General features: G+C 29.6%; 1 protein-coding gene across 1 annotated transcript in view; it reads left to right on the top strand.

The window, feature by feature from the left end:
* Positions 1-273: 273 nt before the first annotated feature.
* The window catches only part of LOC135951841 (short stature homeobox protein-like), a 194,935-nt gene continuing 175,948 nt past the window's right edge, over positions 274-19,260 (top strand). The window contains exon 1 of the mRNA XM_065501577.1: positions 274-327. The gene's annotated coding sequence lies outside the window, so the exon portion shown is untranslated. The remainder of the gene's footprint in view (positions 328-19,260) is intronic.

Genomic DNA, 19,260 nt, shown 5'->3' with positions numbered 1-19,260 from the left:
ATGGGTAAAATATTATAAATTTGTTTGAAATATGTCTTAAAAGTGTAATAAAATAAAAATGTCTATGAAAAACTTTTAAATTTCATAATACATGTTTAATTGTTCTGAGAACAACATATACGGAAATTATACATGCTCGTATTCATAGGCATCGTTTGAGAAATATTCGTACAATAGGTGTTTCGAATAATATATTACGTTGCTTTTATTTATTTGATGTAATTTGATTGCTATTGAATTTAATGTATTTTTTGCATTTTCTTCTTTAGGTGTGGTTTCAAAACAGAAGAGCGAAATGTAGAAAACATGAGCACCAGGCACATAAAGGTGAGTAAAAATTATCAATGAATAATATATTGGGTCGATTATGGATGGCAACCGAACTTCAGTTACGTTTTCAGAGGGCAACCACAAATTTCTGTAGTTCGATTCACTATCTTTTAACGAACCGACAATCGTAACATTTGTCGACATAAATTAGTCGCTTGCAGTAACGATAGTGTGATTCAGTAATTTATTTTAAACGATTGTTTACAGCTGTATTTTTGTATTCAAATAATTTAATAATACATGGCATCTCTGTTTACAAAATGTCAAAATAAGTGAAAAGCAGAAAACAGGTCTGTTTTCATTATTACTGTGTGAAAACCATTATTTGACGCAACATAAAATAACTAGGACTTTTTCAACACTAGGCAATTTAGTTGCGCAAGTCTCTTGCCCAACAAAACAGCACACAGTGGTATGAGAAAAAAAAAGAGGGAAATAAATCTGTAACTTCTAAACCCTTAGTCTGATTTGAATGAAATTTCACACGCGCAAAGAGGAAGTGTTGTCGAACTTAAGTTTTGAACTTGGACCTCATAAGCCCACTACGAGCTGGGCCAGGGGTCCCCAAAGTAGGACACCCCGGGTATGTTCAATTTTAAAAATTATCCTATTTCTTCGTTTGTGTTCCGATTTCAAAAAAATTACACATATGGAATCTTCTTCCCGAGCACTACATAAGACCTCGTCGTAGCTATAAATTATATCTTATAGCTTAGGAGATATTCGCATTTGAAAATTATATTTTCAACATTTTTACCCACCCTACTCCAGTTTTTTGATGACCGCGGTTCCAAATATTTCCCAATTTTCTCTATTTTTCTTTTGTGGGATTAATAACAGACGTATATATCAAATAAAGAAAGAATTGTTTAAAAATCATGACTGAATCCAAAGTTACATGCATTTGAAATTGAAATAATTAAAAAAAGGCGATTTTTCGCTATTTTTTTGGGAAGAAAGTACTTTTATTCTTTTTAAGTTATCTAAAAAATTTATAAGATGATGTAAAATGAAAAAAAAAAATAATTTTTGATACCGAGGGGACCAAGTCCATTCAAAAAACGCCTACTTTTTATGTAAAATTCAACTTAGGGCAAAAATTCTCAAATCGCAAAATATAGCAACCTATTTTAGATGGCCCAATATGTTCTTAATTATTTTGTGAAGAGTTCCCATAACCCCGCCCTTGGTATGGTATAGTCAAAAAACGAAAAAATCCAATTTTTGGGATGTTTTCAAGACTTTTTTGGGAATTGCGGAATACTTGATAAGAAATTTAAAAATTTGGTTTTATTTTTCCATTTTAAATAGAAAAATCTACATCACTGTGAAATTTCATAAATAAAAATTTAATTTCAATTTGAAAAATTTGTATCTATGCAAAAACTCAATAAAAAGCATTTTTTGTCATATTTTTCAAAAAAGTATTCCATGAATTTTTTAATTGTCAAAAGTTATATACATTACTAGCTACATATTTCAAATATTTGATGTAAAGTTAGCTTTTCAAACAGTACAAATTTATTATACATTCTCTTAGAAATTTTTTAAATAACTTAAGAAGAATAAAAGTACTTTTTTCCCAAAAAAATAGCGAAAAATCGCCTTTTTTAAATATTTAAATTTCAAATGCATGTATCTTTGGATTGAGTCATGATTTTTAAACAATTCTTTCTTTATTTGATAGAGACATCTGTTGTTAATCCCACAAAAGAAAAATTAATAACTTAAGAAGAATAAAAGTACTTTTTTCCCAAAAAAATAGCGAAAAATCGCCTTTTTTAAATATTTTAATTTCAAATGCATGTAACTTTGGATTGAGTCATGATTTTTAAACAATTCTTTCTTTATTTGATAGAGACATCTGTTGTTAGGGTGGGTAAAAATGGTGAAAATTTAATATATATCTCCTAATTTATAGCAGCGACGAGGTTTTATGTAGTGCTCGGGAAGAAGATTCCATATGTGTAATTTTTTGAAATCGGAACACAAATCGGAAATAGGATCATTTTTAAAATTGAACATACCCGATGTGTCTTACTTTGGAGACCCTTGGTCCCGCTCCTGGAAAGCTCGTGAAGTGCAACTTGAAAACTTAAACTCTACTACACTTCCTCTTTACGCGTGTGAAATTTTATTCAAATCGGACTATGGGTTTAGAAGTTACAGATTTATTTCCCCTTTGTTTTTCTCATACCACTGTGCAGCATGCAAAATTTTCTTCTCCTTAACCTAGCGTTTACACATGCAAGTAACAGTTGCAAAAACTCAACACATTCATACTTTTGCACTAAAACAATTGTGTAAATTTACACATGCATAGTGATTGTGATAGTGCAAACGTATGAATGTGTTCAGTTACTTGCATGTGTAAACGCCAGGTAACCCGACATTAGCTCTGCATCTACAAACAAAAGAGACTTGCACAACTTGCCTGGTGTGAAAGCGGTCTATGCAGTGGAGTAGTGAGTTGACTAGCAGTCGGATGGTTGTTAGTTCGACTCGTGACTCGTATTTTTTTGTAAATTTTGAATAAGGTAAGTAAACTAAATTGTTTTGCATTATTTTTGCAATTGTTCCAGCTACAAGAGCATAAAGTAACAGCATAAACCGACAGTGAATATAGTTAAAAATGTTACTGAATAGCAAATTCAATAAAATTTGGCAATGATAGCTGCCAGTTGCCATCTGGCAGTTAACTGACAACATTTAGTTAACTGACAACGCAACTGAAGTTCTGTTACCGTCTATAATCAACCCATAATTTTATTCAAGAATGATTCCTTTCAATAAAGTCACCAACAATGCGAATATTCATGTAATTTTTTATTTTATAATACGCTTATTATTGTACTCATATACGGCAATATTTCGATCCGTAACAGCAAAGTAATAAAACTTATCATGAAATTACTGCATATTTTTTCGAAAAATTTACATTGACTAGTCGAATAATTTTTTTTTTCGTATTTTTATTTATGTATTTTCACAAAATAATGTGAAATCAATAATTTGTTCAAATCTTAAATCTAAATATTTATTTTATTTACTTCCCACCACAGTTGCACGAAAAATTATGTTTAATTTATAGATCATATCATCAGCGCAGGTCTGTTGGATTCCTTCTTCTTAGTCGGATGTAGCCATTACTTCTCATTAATGTTCGTGCAAGTGGGTTAGGTTGAACTTCTAACTTTTTCAAATATGACTCCGCTTGTTTTTTTATTTAATTTTTCATCAGGAGTACACCTAGGTCTTTATGAATGTTAATATTTCTCACATACCAGGGCGCTGCTGTTATCATTCTTAATATTTTATTTTGGAATCTTTGAATTTTTTCAATATTAGAAGCTGAGGCCGTGCCATATAATTGAATTCCATAGCACCATATGGGTTTTATTATTAAGCTGTTCAGAAAAAGTTTACAATATAAACTCAATCTTGAGTTTTTACCAATTAGCCAGTAAATTTGTAGTAATTTTAACTTCATTTGAGTCAATTTCGTATCTATATGCTTTTTCCAGGTAAGACGTCGGTCTAGATGCAGACCTATGTAGATATTTAACTTCAGTTTGTTGAGGTATTATATGATTATTTATTAGGATTGTAGGGCACGATTCTCTACGCATTGTGAAAGTAATATGTATAAATTTTTGCTCGTTTACTTCTATTCTCCATTTTTAACAACCTTTCTATGTTGATATGTGGGTTCGACTGTTAGTTGGCATTCAATATCGGCTTTAACTTGTGCATTAAGAGTTTTTCGAATAGCATTGATATATTTGACAATGAAAATAAATAGGATTATTCGTAATGCTATATGATTATTCTTTAGGGTTATCTTTTCCCCTCTTAGGTATCATTGTAACTAAAGAAACCTTCCATTCTGGTGGATAATATTCAAGGCGTAATATAGCATTAAAAGTAAATAGGATTATTCTTAATGCAATTTGGGGTAGCTCGAGGAGCATCATGTTACTGATGTTATTAATACCAGGTGCTTTTTTGGAGTTTAAATTAACAATAGCCTGGTTGATCTCTGAAATCTCAGCTGAAATAATATGGGGTAAAGTAGGTGGTAACTGTATTATGTCGTTTGACTCGTTTGGCGAAAATACATTCTTTAGATGACTAACAAACAGGTTTCCTTTTTCACTATTGTTTCTCGCCCAGCCTCCACTTGAATTATGTAGAGAAGGTCAGCTCATAACAGGACTTTTTAGTTTTTTTGTAGCTCACCATAGAGAGTAATTTGAGTACTGGGTGGCATCTAAGTTCTCTAGATATTTATTAATTGAATCAGTTTTGCGTTTGTGAAGAAGCATACTGAGGCGCTTACGACATTTTCTAAGCTCCGTTTTAAGATGAGGGGATCTGTACAGTTGCCACTCTCGACGAACTCTTACTTGATTTTTTTAAAAACAAAAAATTCTTTAAAAACGAATTTAAAATAAGAAAAGAAAAAATATTTTGAAAATTTGTATACTATATTTTATAAGTCATACATACTCATAATAGTTTTATGAAACAAGTAAGAGAGCTATATTCGGCTGTGCCGAATTTTATATACCCTTCACCAAATTATACTTCAAAATAAAAATTTTAAATATTTTTAGGTAAACAAAATTTATTTTTTCTTCCAAAGTTGTTTTTTTAATTTTTTGGAAAAAAAATTATATTGTGGAAATTACAAACGGAATGACAAACTTATATATACCCTTCTCACGAAGATGAAGGGTATTAAAAGGGTATACAAATATATTTAGACCAATTTCAAAATATGGGAGCTATGACCTATTATAATTCGGTTGTCATAAAATATTTTAACGTAATTTCTATGTATTTTAATTGAATTGGTATTATAGTCATTATCGCTAGTGGAAATTATATGGCAACTGTGGCCAATTATGGACCGATATTCACAAAATTCAGTAGTATGATTTTTGAATACAAATTACTGATCTGTGTATTATTTTGGTTCATTATATGGAAGCTATGACCTAGTATGAATTTTTGATACAAGTTAATGATCGGTGTAAAATTTTGGTTCAGTACAGATTTTTTTTTGGATATTTGTGCAGGTTAATGTGTTTTCCGGAAGTGGTTCTTATATGGAGGCTATGACCAATTATGGGCCGATCATCATAACCAGGGCAACCAAAAATATCTTCTAAAAAACGTGTTTTATGCGCATAAAATATGCACTTAAAAACGAAAAATATGCTCTTAAAATATAAAAAATATGCACTTAAAAATAGTTGTTTTTTGTTGAATTTCAAAGTATTATTAAACAAATAAATAGAAAGTAAAGAAAATATTCAGCTCATAAATTAAATTTGGTTATTATACATTAAAATAGTCTGATTCAATTCATTATTGCAATAAATAAATATGTATTTACTTAAGTTTTCAAATTAAATCTTTGTTTTAGATTTCCATAGAGTTTCTTAGACAATCTTAATCAATTGATCAATTAAATTTTAAACTGTCTAATACTTCAAATTTTTTTAGTAATTATTAGGATAATATTTGACTTTCTGAATTCATGTGCCCCAATATGTATATGATCAGTAGGGAGAGGATGTTCAGCTTAATTTTTTCTAAATGTTTCTATTCTACATGTAGATTTAAAAACCACTTTTTTATTGTGTTTAATTCTTGGTGAAAAAATTAAATGGATTTTGGAGCATTCATCATGTATTTAGGTTAACATCTAATTAAATTCGGCTTCAAAAATTTAAATAGAATTATCAAAAAGCCTTACAATAGTTGAATGATTTTTTTATTTAAGACTGCGGCGATTATCATTGGGACTCAAAATGCGTGACTCGATATACTAGAAGATAGTGTGCTGGACTAGCAATCTGAGAGTTGCGAGTTCGATTCCTGCCAGAGACTCTGGCTGTATCAGCAGACAAGCAAAACGCTTCGCATTGTTTCCTCTATCTATCTAATATCTTCGTTAGAATTTGTGTAAATCTATCAACGAACAATGAATGCGAGGTTTTCAATGGATCTTAATATTCTGAACATTTGTTTAATTTTATATTAATGGTAAACTGAGTGTCAAGAGACATAAATTCATGGGCAACTATACATTGACCAACCTTGGTGAGGTAGCCAGGTCTAAACTCAATGACCTACTGAGATATCTCACAGCTACAGGTTGGGTTAACTAGCACATTTTAGTTACATTGCGATGTAAACGACATTACATCTGACGAGTGGTGTGGTCTCATCAAAACTACCACGTAAACCAACACAACCAATGGTAAACTGTCAATGCCCAGCCGTAACTGTCTAAACCAAACTTAAGTTTTTTTGTATTTTGAAAATGTTTTCAAAATTTTGTTAAGAAATTGTGCATAATACATAAAATTTTGAAATTTTATTTAAATTGTTTACGTATTTTTTGTTATTTGTTAAATGTTGATATTTGTGTTTGTATTTTTTTAATTTAATTCATTGGACCCTGGAAAATAGTAAAATATAGAAATGAAAAATTACAATGCAAACAATAAATTCAAGTCATTTAAATCATGTATGAGGCATTTGTTGTATGAGATGATTTCAATTCATTTGTAGTATTTATTGTGTGCAATAAGAAAAAATACAACTGAAATTTATGTTTATATTATATTGTAGGTAGGGTTTGGGGTCCGGGAATTCCCGTCCGGGAAATCCCGAGATTTCCCGTAAAATTATTGTCGGGAATTCCCGGGAAATTTAAATTTTTTTCCCGTGAAAAACGAGAAATTGAAAATTAATCAAAAATACTTTAATATATTTAAATATGACATCTCTGCTTGATGAGTGGCTTGTTCGAAATATTAGTGGAGGTTTTAAACACCATTAAGGATACAGTAGAAGCATTAAGCCGAAATGAAACCATTTTTCTGATAGGTGATGCTATCTAAAAATTCTACGATTTCTCAAAAAACGGTTCATTCAATTAAATTAAACCTAAAAACTTCAACATTATAAGATAAATTATAATATAAAAACACAATGTTAAAAATTTATGGACAGCAAATGTATGAACGTCTATTTGACCACAATATTCAATCATCTGTTCAAAGCGTTGATGATGAGGTTTCCGAAATACAAATGGAGCAAAATTTTAAAAACCAATTAGAATAATCAATCAATATTGAAAAGGAAAGCCCTAAACATTTAAAATCAAATGCTGAAAGTTTTAAGCGGGAATTTGAAGCGGATTTATTTATTTGAAGCAAGTAACAATCGGAGAATACATTTTGATTGTCTTTATAATGCTTTAATAACGATAAAGCCAACACATGTTTAAAGCAAAAGAGTTTTCTTGTCGAATGACTTACTGAATGCATTGGTAATTTTGACAAATCAATTTTTTAAAAAAATAGTTCTATGATGGGCATATAACATTATTTTTATGATATAATATCGGTATTCACAATGTAGAGTACTTTCTATAGCAAAGTAGCAAAAGAGTTTAGCAGAAAACAAAATACATTAGAACTACTTTTTTACTGCTTTACTCTTTTTAAACTATATGAGGTAATTTTGAATTTCATATTTTTGTTTTGAAATGAATTTAATTTTAAAATATATATATTGTTACGTTTTAACCTTTTCAAAACGCTGGTTTATTTCCTTGAAATAAACCGGATACTTTTGATTGCAAATAAAAGCCGTTTAGTAGTTTGAAAATGGTAACAATTCTTTATTTATTCAAATGTACAACAACAACAGAATTAAATAGCCACTCAATGTTTTTTTATACACGTTTATAAGTTCTCAGAAATATAGACACAATTTATAATGTACACGAATTTACTTGAAAAACACAACACACTTTAAGGCACTTAGTTGATGTTTATTCGAAAAGCGTCTCTGATAAACTCACTAACGACTGCAACCTCTGCTACTATTTATAACACTGCCATCTGCACTCTAGATTTCTCTTTAACTGTCTAGAGGTTTCTAATACATACGCCATCTGTGGTGTACTTTCTACAATGTTCTTTAACTGAATATTCGAAATCGAATACAGCGTTGCCAACTTACGATCAAATCAACTGAAAGCTTTTATTTAATAATACCCACAGATATGTTACAGTTTTACAGCACTGTTATTTGAAAGCATTATGCTACTTTTAAATCAGCCGTTAAAATCGTTATATTTGAATTCAAGTACAATTTCGTAACAATATTTTATATAAAAAAAAATATAACAGAAAAATCAAAAGAAAGAATCTAAAAAGTGCATTAAAAATCCCATTAACATATTAATCGACATCGAGTTATAAAGATACGTTCACAATTTATAAGATTTTGTGATACTTAATTGCTCTTTTACTCTACTATATCATGAATACCGCTAATATTTAATTTTATAGTAACAAGTGATCTCCAAATATTTTAACAAACTTATTTTGGTTTTATGTGGGTACAATTGAATTGTCAGGTATTGTTTTTTATTTTAATAAAATGACACAATTTTATAAAATTATTTTCTTCTTTACTTATTTTTTTAGCTAAAAAAACATTCCCGGGATTCCCGGGAAATTAAATTTTTCATTCCCGTTTCCTGGGAAATTAAATTATCCGGGAAACCCCAAACCCTAATTGTAGGTCAAAATAAAAATACGAAAGTACATCAATGGGGTTTTCAATGTTGTTTTGGAAAATTTTACAATATTTAGTAATATTACCTGTTTAGGAATATAAGCCATAAAATGCCAATAATTTTCATGGAATTAAAAATGTAAGGTTTTTCACATATTTTAAATATTACCCGACTTAGGTACAACCGCTGGTATATTATTAAATCCCCTTTTACAATGCAGAAATTGAAAGGCAGTTTTATTATTTTTTTTATTATTCAAAAATGTTTAAAATTTTTCTTGGAAAATATTTATGTATGTACATAATTTTTTATTAATTTCAGCTAGGCATTGAGAAAATATGGGCGAAATTTACTGCATTTTGAAGAAGATAATATATTTTTTAAAACAAAAGTTCTATTTTAAAATAAAGTCGACTTTAACTAAAATTAACTTTAAAATTTCTTTCATAGTTAGGGCCATATATTTTTTAAAAAATCCATATATTATCCTTATTATAATTAAAATTAAAACTAAATGCTCTCTGATGGGAGCGTTGATGTTCATATGGGCCACATCTTAGCGGGGTGGTAGATCGGCTCTACGAAGCCTTGATCTTGTTTGGGTCTGTGTGAGATGTCTTGCAAGGGGATTCGGGTGGTTCCGCAATTTCATGATGTATTTCTCACTGACATTCTTGAATTCATCTTTAACTAACGGTACTTGTAGATCTCTGTGGATGTTCTCATTTCGTATGTACCAAGGTGCACCTGTTATTGTCCTAAGAATTCTCGATTGGGCCCTCTGTATAAGTTCAATACTGAAATTACTGGCCGTTCCCCACAATTGGATTCCATATGTCCAGATTGGTTTTAAAACACATTTATACAGGATGACTTTATAGTCAAGGCTTAATTTTGATTGGTGATTGAGTAACCAGTGAAGGCTAGAGGCTCTTAACTTCATGTGAAGTCTCTTGGCTTCTATATGACGACGCCAAGTAAGTCGTCTATCCAAGTGAATACCAAGGTATGTAACAGTATCTGTCTGTGGAATGTTTATGTTATTTAGTGTGATAGGTGGACAGTCACCCCTTCTGAGAGTAAATGTGATGTGTTTTGAGTTCATTTACTCGTATTCTCCAGTTATTCAACCATATCTCCACGACTCTCAGATAATTGGCCAATTTCATAGAAGTTACCTGCGGATCTTCATGTGAGCTAAGTATTGCCGTATCATCAGCGAATGTTGATATGGTAAGTCTATCACACACAGGCAAGTCAGAAGTATATATCAAATAAAGTGTTGGTCCGAGAACACTTCCCTGTGGAACACCAGCTTTAATTTCATAATTTCCTGTTACATAATCGCAATATTTCACTCTAAAAACTCGGTCTGATATGTATGACTCCAGCAATCGATGCGTACTTGGTGGCAGTAGACACTTAATTTTGTGAATCAACCCCCTATGCCACATCTTGTCGAAGGCCTGGGCAATGTCCAAAAAGATAGCACAGCAGTATTTTTTATTTTCAAAAGATTTTCTGATCTCTCCAGTCAATCGATTAACTTGGTCAATGGTTCCATGTTGTTCACGAAAACCAAATTGATGAACTGGGATAATATTTTGGTTATTTAAGTATGGCATAATTTTACATTGCAATATTTTCTCAAATAACTTTGATATGCATGGCAGTAGACTTATAGGTCTGTACGAAGACGGCATTGTTAAATCTTTTCCTGGTTTAGGTATTATAATCTGAGCAATTTTCCAATTAATTGGGAAAACGCCTGTCTAATGATCGCAGAAAACAATACAGATAGCACGATTATAGCTACATTCGGTAGGTTTTTAATCATGGATGGCGTAATTTTGTCATATCCTGGAGATTTTTTGTATTTATATTATTTTTGATAAATTTTCGAACCTCCTCGGGACTTACTCTGATATGATCATCCGCTGTCTCATGAACAGGAGGATTTTCCAGTACAAAATTATTGTTGGCTGGATTTGGCTTAAATACATTACGTAGGTGCTCGGCAAAAATTAATGCTTTGTCCTTAGCATTTCTTGCCCAATTACCGTGTTAAAACAGTCCTCATGCATACATTTTTGTGGAAATATTTGAAAAAATAATTGACGATCACATGGAATTTAGCAAACAATTTTTTTCTTAATTACCTGACCACCACTGTATATGCAATTTTAATAACTTTTCTAAAATCTAAATCATTGACAGCAACCAGAATTCTTTGTTACCGAAGAAAATATTCAGGATTATCTTACTAACTAATGTTAGATCCATAAACATTTTTATAATTTATAAGAGGTTTATTTTGTATAGATGCGAAGGACTTTAACCCTTTCAGACATTTTGTCCAATATATTGGACATTTGGATTTTTCCTTTTAAAGTCATGTAGCGTTGACGCAATTGGATAGATTTTTACAGTTAATAGCGTTATCAAAAGATTGTTTACTAGATTGTATATATATGTGATTTAAACATCTAATTTTTCATTGGTTTTTGTTAAATTAAGTTATTTTCATAAGTACGTCAGCGTTCTATAAGAATGTGTTAGACATAGTAATATTCGGTGCTTTTTTAAAATGATAATTACATTATTTTAAGCTCTAAAAAAAGCGTGTAAGTATTAATTGAGTATTAGTTTAGATATTTGTGTATTAATTGCAATTAATTACATTAATTGTTTAAATTTTATTTATGAGATACATGTCATTTAAGAAAATTCGCCCAATTTATTTGACTTCATCTGGCAGTAGGGTTGCCCGACTGGCTTGATTTGGCTTGATTGTCAAGCTTTTTCAAGAATCAAGAAAAAATTTCATTTGTCAAAAACATAGGCGGATTTTGTTTATTTTTCAAACTTTTGACAACTAAAAATATTTTTCTATTGAAAATACAAAAATTTTACGTAGAGTTAGCTTTTCAAAAAGTATAAATTCCTTATACAAAATTGTTATGAAAATTGTAGAAATTTTCAGCAGTACATATTTACTTACATTAATTCTCAATGTATCAATGTACCTTCGTGAGAAGGGTATATATAAGTTTGTCATTCCGTTTGTAATTTCTACATTTTTCATTTCCGACCCTATAAAGTATATATATTCTGGATCCTTATAGATAGCGGAGTCGATTAAGCCATGTCCGTCTGTCTGTTGAAATCAATTTTCTGAAGACCCCAGATATCTTCGGGTTCCAAATCTTCAATAATTCTGTCAGACATGCTTTCGAGAAGTTTGCTATTTAAAATCAGCAAAATCGGTCCATAAATAACGGAGATATGAGCAAAAAAACCGGGACAACCTCGATTTTTGACCTATTTTTGATCTATATCTGGATTACTAAGTCATTAATATAGACAATATGGACATCTAATGATAGATATTTCAAAGTCCATTGCAACTATGTAGATAAGGCTATAGTAAGTTGGACCTACAATGGGTCAAAATCGGGAAAAATATTTTTTGACCCGAATTTTTTTTTCATCAAAAAATTTTTTTTGTCATAAATTTTTTTTCCAAAAAAAAAAAATTTTAAAAAATTTTTAAATAAAATTTGAAAAAAACTTTTTTTAAAAAAAATTAAAAAACAATATCGAAAAAAAAATTTTTGAAAAAAAAAATATTTAAAAAAATTTATTTTAAAGTATAATTTGGTGAAGGGTATATAAGATTCGGCACAGCCGAATATAGCTCTCTTACTTGTTTCTTTAAGTTTTTGTAAATATTAGTTGATAATGAAAAGTCTGAAATAAATGTAATTTTATTACTTGTTTTTGTTAATAAAAAATTATTTACGTATTAACGTAGTTGTATTTTTAACTGTTTTATTTGAAATATCCTATTTTACAGGATGTTTAAATTAAATCAAATGAAAAAATATATAATTTTACTTTTGTTAATTTAACTGAATTTTAAATTGTCAAGAAAAATCAAGTTTTTTTCTTTACGTCAAGAAAAATCAAGCTTTTTCTTCTGAATATCAAGCTTTTTACCGATTTCGATCTGGCAGGCATGTGTGACGATTTACCTGTAATTTGACTTCATATTCTTAATTAGAAGCCTCCACTGAAATTTTCAGTTTTTTATCTCAACTAATTCTATTTAATGTCTGAAAGGGTTAAACTGAAATAAAACAGAGAAATGTGTTTTGATTATCTATCCAATTGGCTTTATAAATTAGACAATTTTATGGCATTATTATTTAAATATGAATTCAACAACACAAAAATCCCACAAGATGAAATTCGGAACTCAAGTAGGTACTAAGGGGTAAATTGTAGTACACATATTTTGGTACTTTTTTGCAAATCATTCAGCTATTCTATTTTAAGCACCATTATATTAATTTGATCAATAAAATTGTTTCCACTGAGACCCGAACACAGGTTGTTCGAATAAAGTCCAGTAGTCTAAACCCTTTCCCCCATATTCATAAAAATTTATCAAAGGTCTATTAAACCAAATTTCAATACAAAATTTTAATATAAACCTTTGAGTAATTGTTTATGAACAAGGCCTTTAGACTATACCAGAATATTTATTTTTATGTTTAAAATACTAATTTTATTTTCAAACATAATGTTTTAAACAATTCCCCATTAGTTAAATTCAAATAGTGTTGAAAATAGCAATATAACTACAGTTATTAAAACAAGTAAGAGTACTATATTCGGCCGTGCCGAATCTTAAATACCCTCCACCTAAATATGACGGTATAAAAACTGAAATAATATAACAATTGTTAGAAAGACTAGTTTACGCAGAAGATATTTAATTTCAAATGTACAAAAAATTGTATCTAATTCAGCAATTTATAACTGAAATTCCTATTAGAACGTATGAAATTTAAAAATTTATATACATAATAATTAGTTAATACGTTTCTATCAACATTTTTCCCTTTTAACCTCAAGTGAAGAAACAGAGTATAAAAAGGGTATACAAATACATATATTTAGACAAATTTCAAAATATTTGTTGTGGGACTTATATGGGAGCTATGACCTATTATGACTCGATTGTCATAAAATATTTTAAAGTGATTTTTATGTATTTATATGAGAGCTGTGGCCAATTATGGACCAATACTCACAAATTTCAGTATTATGCTTTTTGAATAGAAATTACTGATCTGTGTACTATTTTTTGGTTTAATATATGAATGCTATGACCTATTATGGTCCTAAGTTGGCTATTAACAAGAGTGGACCTTATATGGGAGCTATGCCGAATTATGGACCAATATTTAAAAAATCTTGTAGTACGATTCTTGGATACAAATTACTGATCGGTGTAAAATTTTGGTTGAGTGTAGATTTTTATGGATATTTGTGCAGGGTAATGTGTTTTCCTGAAGTAGTTCTTATATGGAGGTTATGACCAATTATGGGCCTATCATCATAAAATTTGGTACATCGATTTTTGTATATATTGAATAAATTTGTTTTGAATTTCAACCTGATAACTATATTTGTAAGAAATTTATGAGGATATTAGTGATTTTCGGGATTGGACCTTATATGGGAGCTATGGTTAAATATGGACCGATATTCACAAAATCCAGAAGTATGATTACTAGATCTGTGCGTAATTTTATTTTGATATCGATATGTTTTTAACACTTTTTAAGGTTAATATCTTTTTTCGGAAATGGGCCTTATATGGGAGCGATGACCAATTATCGGCCAATCTGATCTGACATACAGACGGACATGGCTCAATCGACTTAGAATTTCATAAGGATCAATAATATATATACTTTGTTGGGTCTCAGATGAATCTTTCTCAATGTTACACACGGAATGACAAACTTATGGTGGTGGAGGGTATAAAAATAAAAAGTGTTAATTCCTTTAGATAGATAGATAGATAGATAGATAGATAGATAGATAGATAGATAGATAGATAGATAGATAGATATATAGATAGATAGATAGATAGATAGATAGATAGATAGATAGATAGATAGATAGATAGATAGATAGATAGATAGATAGATAGATAGATAGATAGATAGATAGATAGATAGATAGATAGATAGATAGATAGATAGATAGATAGATAGATAGATAGATAGATAGATAGATAGATAGATAGATAGATAGATAGATAGATAGATAGATAGATAGATAGATAGATAGATAGATAGATAGATAGATAGATAGATAGATAGATAGATAGATAGATAGATAGATAGATAGATAGATAGATAGATAGATAGATAGATATATAGATAGATAGATAGATAGATAGATAGATAGATAGATAGATAGATAGATAGATAGATAGATAGATAGATAGATAGATAGATAGATAGATAGATAGATAGATAGATAGATAGATAGATAGATAGATAGATAGATAGATAGATAGATAGATAGATAGATAGATAGATAGATAGATAGATAGATAGATAGATAGATAGATAGATAGATAGATAGATAGATAGATAGATAGATAGATAGATAGATAGATAGATAGATAGATAGATAGATTGGAGGACTCAAATTAAAAAAGTTTTCTGCATCTACTCAATGCGATTTCTTTCCAAAGACAAAAAAGAAGCCAGCAGCGAAATCAGTAGCTGAATCTAATAACGCCAAGAAAGGATTGACAAAAAAAAGCAGCTAATAAAGGTGACAAATAAGGAGGATAAAAGTATGGATATTTGAAAATTTAAAAACTTCATAAATTAAGTGTAAAAATAGTTATTATATAAATTGATCTATTGTGATTAAGATTAAATTTTACTAAATTATTCATCTTTTTATTATTATTATTATTATATATTAAATTAATTATTATTACAAATAAATAACAAAATTAAATTATTCAACATTTCCATAGAAAAAAAGTGATTTTAATTCCTGAGGTTAACATATTATGGGTATTACAGTATCGAGGCTATGAAATTTTAGTTGGGTATGTTACATACCATCGGAAAGGCTAATGTGTCTAGTTTCTCTGCGTAAGTTTAATTTTTAAGGTTTACACACAAATATGAAAAAAATTAAAATAGTGCAAATTTAAAAACCTTTGTCTTGAGTTACAAAACATTTATTTTGATAGGTATCCCACTCGCATCCCACTAAGCGACCAAAAAGTTTTAAAGGAAAAGACCTAAGCTTTCATTTGAGAAAAAAAATGAATAAAAAAAGAGTCCATTTTGGAAAAAAAAAGTCAAAAAGGTTTTTGATTTGTCAAAAAGGTTTTTGATTTTTCAAAAAAAAGTAAAAAATTGTATGTCTTGAGTTACAAAACATTTTTTTTATAGATATCCCACTCGCATCCCACTAAGCGACAAAAAGGGTGTTAAAGGAAAACACATAAGCTTTCTTCTGAGCAAAAAAAAAAATTAAAAAATGGGTCCATTTTTTTAAAAAAAAGTCAACAAAGTTTTTGATTTTGCAAAAAAATTCAAAAATTTTAAATCTTGAGTTACAAAATATTTTTTTTGATAGATACCCACTCGCATCCCACTAAGCGACCATATAGGTCGCTTAGGAAAAGACCTAAGCTTTCTTAAAAAAAATAAAAAGGGCACATTTTGAAAAAAAAAGTCAAAAATATTTTTGATTTAAAAAAAAAAAATCAAAAATATTTTATTAAATTTTTTTAATTTTTTTTTCCGAAAGATTGCATAAATAGCTATCTAAACTATTTGGGACACATTTTGCTAAGAACAATAGGTAATAAGTTATATGGATAAAAAAAACACCTGTTTGGCCAAAATGTCAAATTTTGACCTCCTATAACTCAGAGAGTTCTTGACCGATCTTGTTGAAAAATGGTGTCCGAATTACTATCCAATAGAACTAACATTGGTGCAAATTTCATCGCGATCGGAAGACATCGATTTCAAAAGTTGGTTCACTTGACGTGAAATGCCCCATATATATTATTGATCCTTATGAAATTCTAAGTCGATTGAGTCATGTCCGTCTGTCTGTCTGTGTAAAACACAAATAGGCAAACAAAATTGGTAGACTTACAAGAAAAATTGTTACTGTTCTCCTAAGCAGTTTGGTATTGAAAATCAGCAAAATCGGTTTCGTGGAACCAGAGTTATGAACCAAAATGTGAGACAACCTAAAAAAAAACTTGATAATATTAACATAGTTTTCGTTATTTGTGCAAATATATTGCAGGTAATACCATAAAAGTGTGCACACGTTATTTTTATGTTAAATGGACTAACTCTAGCGAAAATTATAAGAATCGGTCCATGATTTCTCCTATCCCCCATACAAATTTCTTCCCGAAATATGGTTATATAATGTGTAAATACCTACAAAATTGCAGTATCCACACAAAATTCAGGAAAAATAAGTTTCGTGCTTAAAAAAATTACAACCCCAAATTTTTTGTGGATCGGCACACATTTGACCGTAGCCCCCATATAAATCACTTAAATAAGCATAAATATCTTATTAATATCGCTATTAAGTTGAAATTCACCACAAATAGTCCCCATATATACCAAAATGGCTGTACCTAATTCTATGAAGATCGGCCGATAATTGGTTATAGCTCCCATATAAGGACCACTTCCAAAAAATATCAATATCAAAACAAAATTTTACATAGATCCATAATTTATACTTAGAAATCATACTACAGGAGTTTGTGAATATCAGTTCATATTTGACCATAACTCCCATATAAGATCCACTTCCGAAAATCAGTTAAGTACATAAATATCTAAAAAATATCAATATCAAAACAAAATTTTACATAGACCCATAATTTATACTTAGAAATCATACTACAGGAGTTTGTGAATATCAGTTCATATTTGACCATAACTCCCATATAAGATCCACTTCCGAAAATCAGTTAAGTACTCATAAATTTCTTATAAATATCTTTATCATGCTAAAATTCGACAAAAATAATACTCATCTACATGGAAATCACTGTACTAAATTGTATGCAGATTTCCCGATAATTGGTCATAGCTCCCCTATAAGGCCCATTTCCGAAAAAGATATTAATCTTAAAAATATTTAAAACATATCGATATCAAAATGATATAACGCACAGATCAGTAATTTGTATCCAGTAATCATAGTTCTGAATTTTTTGAATATAGGTCCATATTTAACCATAGCTCCCATATAAGGTCCACTCCCGAAAATCACTAAAATCCTCATAAATTTGTTACAAATATAGTTATCAGGTTGAAATTCGAAACAAATTTATTCAATATATACAAAAATCGATGTACCAAATGTTATGATGAGCATTAATGGGCCTACCATTAATGCTCATAGCCTCCATATAAGAACTTCAGGAAAACACATTAACCTGCACAAATATCCAAAAAAATCTGTAATGAACCAAAATTTTACACCGATCAGTAATTTGTATCAAAGAATCGTGCTACAAGATTTTGTAAATATTGGTCCATAATTCGGAATAGCTCCCATATATGGTCCACTTTTGTTAATAGCCTACTTAGGACCATAATAGGTCATAGCATCCATATATTAAACCAAAATAGTACACAGATCAGTAATTTGTATTCAAAAAGAATAATACTGAAATTTGTGAGTATTGGTCCATAATTGGCCACAGCTCTCATATAAATACATAAAAATCACTTTAAAATATTTTATGACAATCGAGTCATAATAGGTCATAGCTCCCATATAAGTCTCACAACCAAATATTTTGAAATTTGTCTAAATATATTTGTATACCCTTTTTTATACTCTGTTTCTTCACTTGAGGTTAAAAGGGAAAAATGTTATAGAAACGTATTAACTAATTATTAAGTATATAAATTGTTAAATTTCAAACGTTCTAATAGGAATTTCAGTTATAAATTGCTGAATTAGATACAATTTTTTGTACATTTGAAATAAAATATCTTCTGCGTAAACTAGTCTTTCTAACAATTGTTATATTATTTCTGTTTTTATACCGTCATATTTAGGTGGAGGGTATTTAAGATTCGGCACGTCCGAATATAGTACTCTTACTTGTTCAGTATCATTTCTTGCCCAACCGCCACTTGAATTTCGCAAGGGGGACTTACATATAACGGGTCTTTTAAGACTTTTTGTTGCTCGCCATAATGAGTAATCCGATTGCGGGGTTGCGTCCAGGCTTTCTAAATATTTATTCAATGATTCCATTTTTCGAAATTCCAAGAGCTTTTTAAGTCTTTTTATACAATCTTTATGCTTCGATTTTAGTTGGGGGGATCTGTGCAATTGCCACTCTCTTCGAAATCTTCTTTTTTCATTTAAGAGCCGTTCGACATCTGCAGAATTAATTCTATTATATCTGAATTTTCGGGGGGTTTGGGTAG

The sequence above is a fragment of the Calliphora vicina genome, chromosome 2 (assembly GCF_958450345.1).
Source record: "Calliphora vicina chromosome 2, idCalVici1.1, whole genome shotgun sequence".
NCBI lineage: Eukaryota > Metazoa > Arthropoda > Insecta > Diptera > Calliphoridae > Calliphora > Calliphora vicina.
This window is presented reverse-complemented; position numbering and strand designations above follow the sequence as displayed.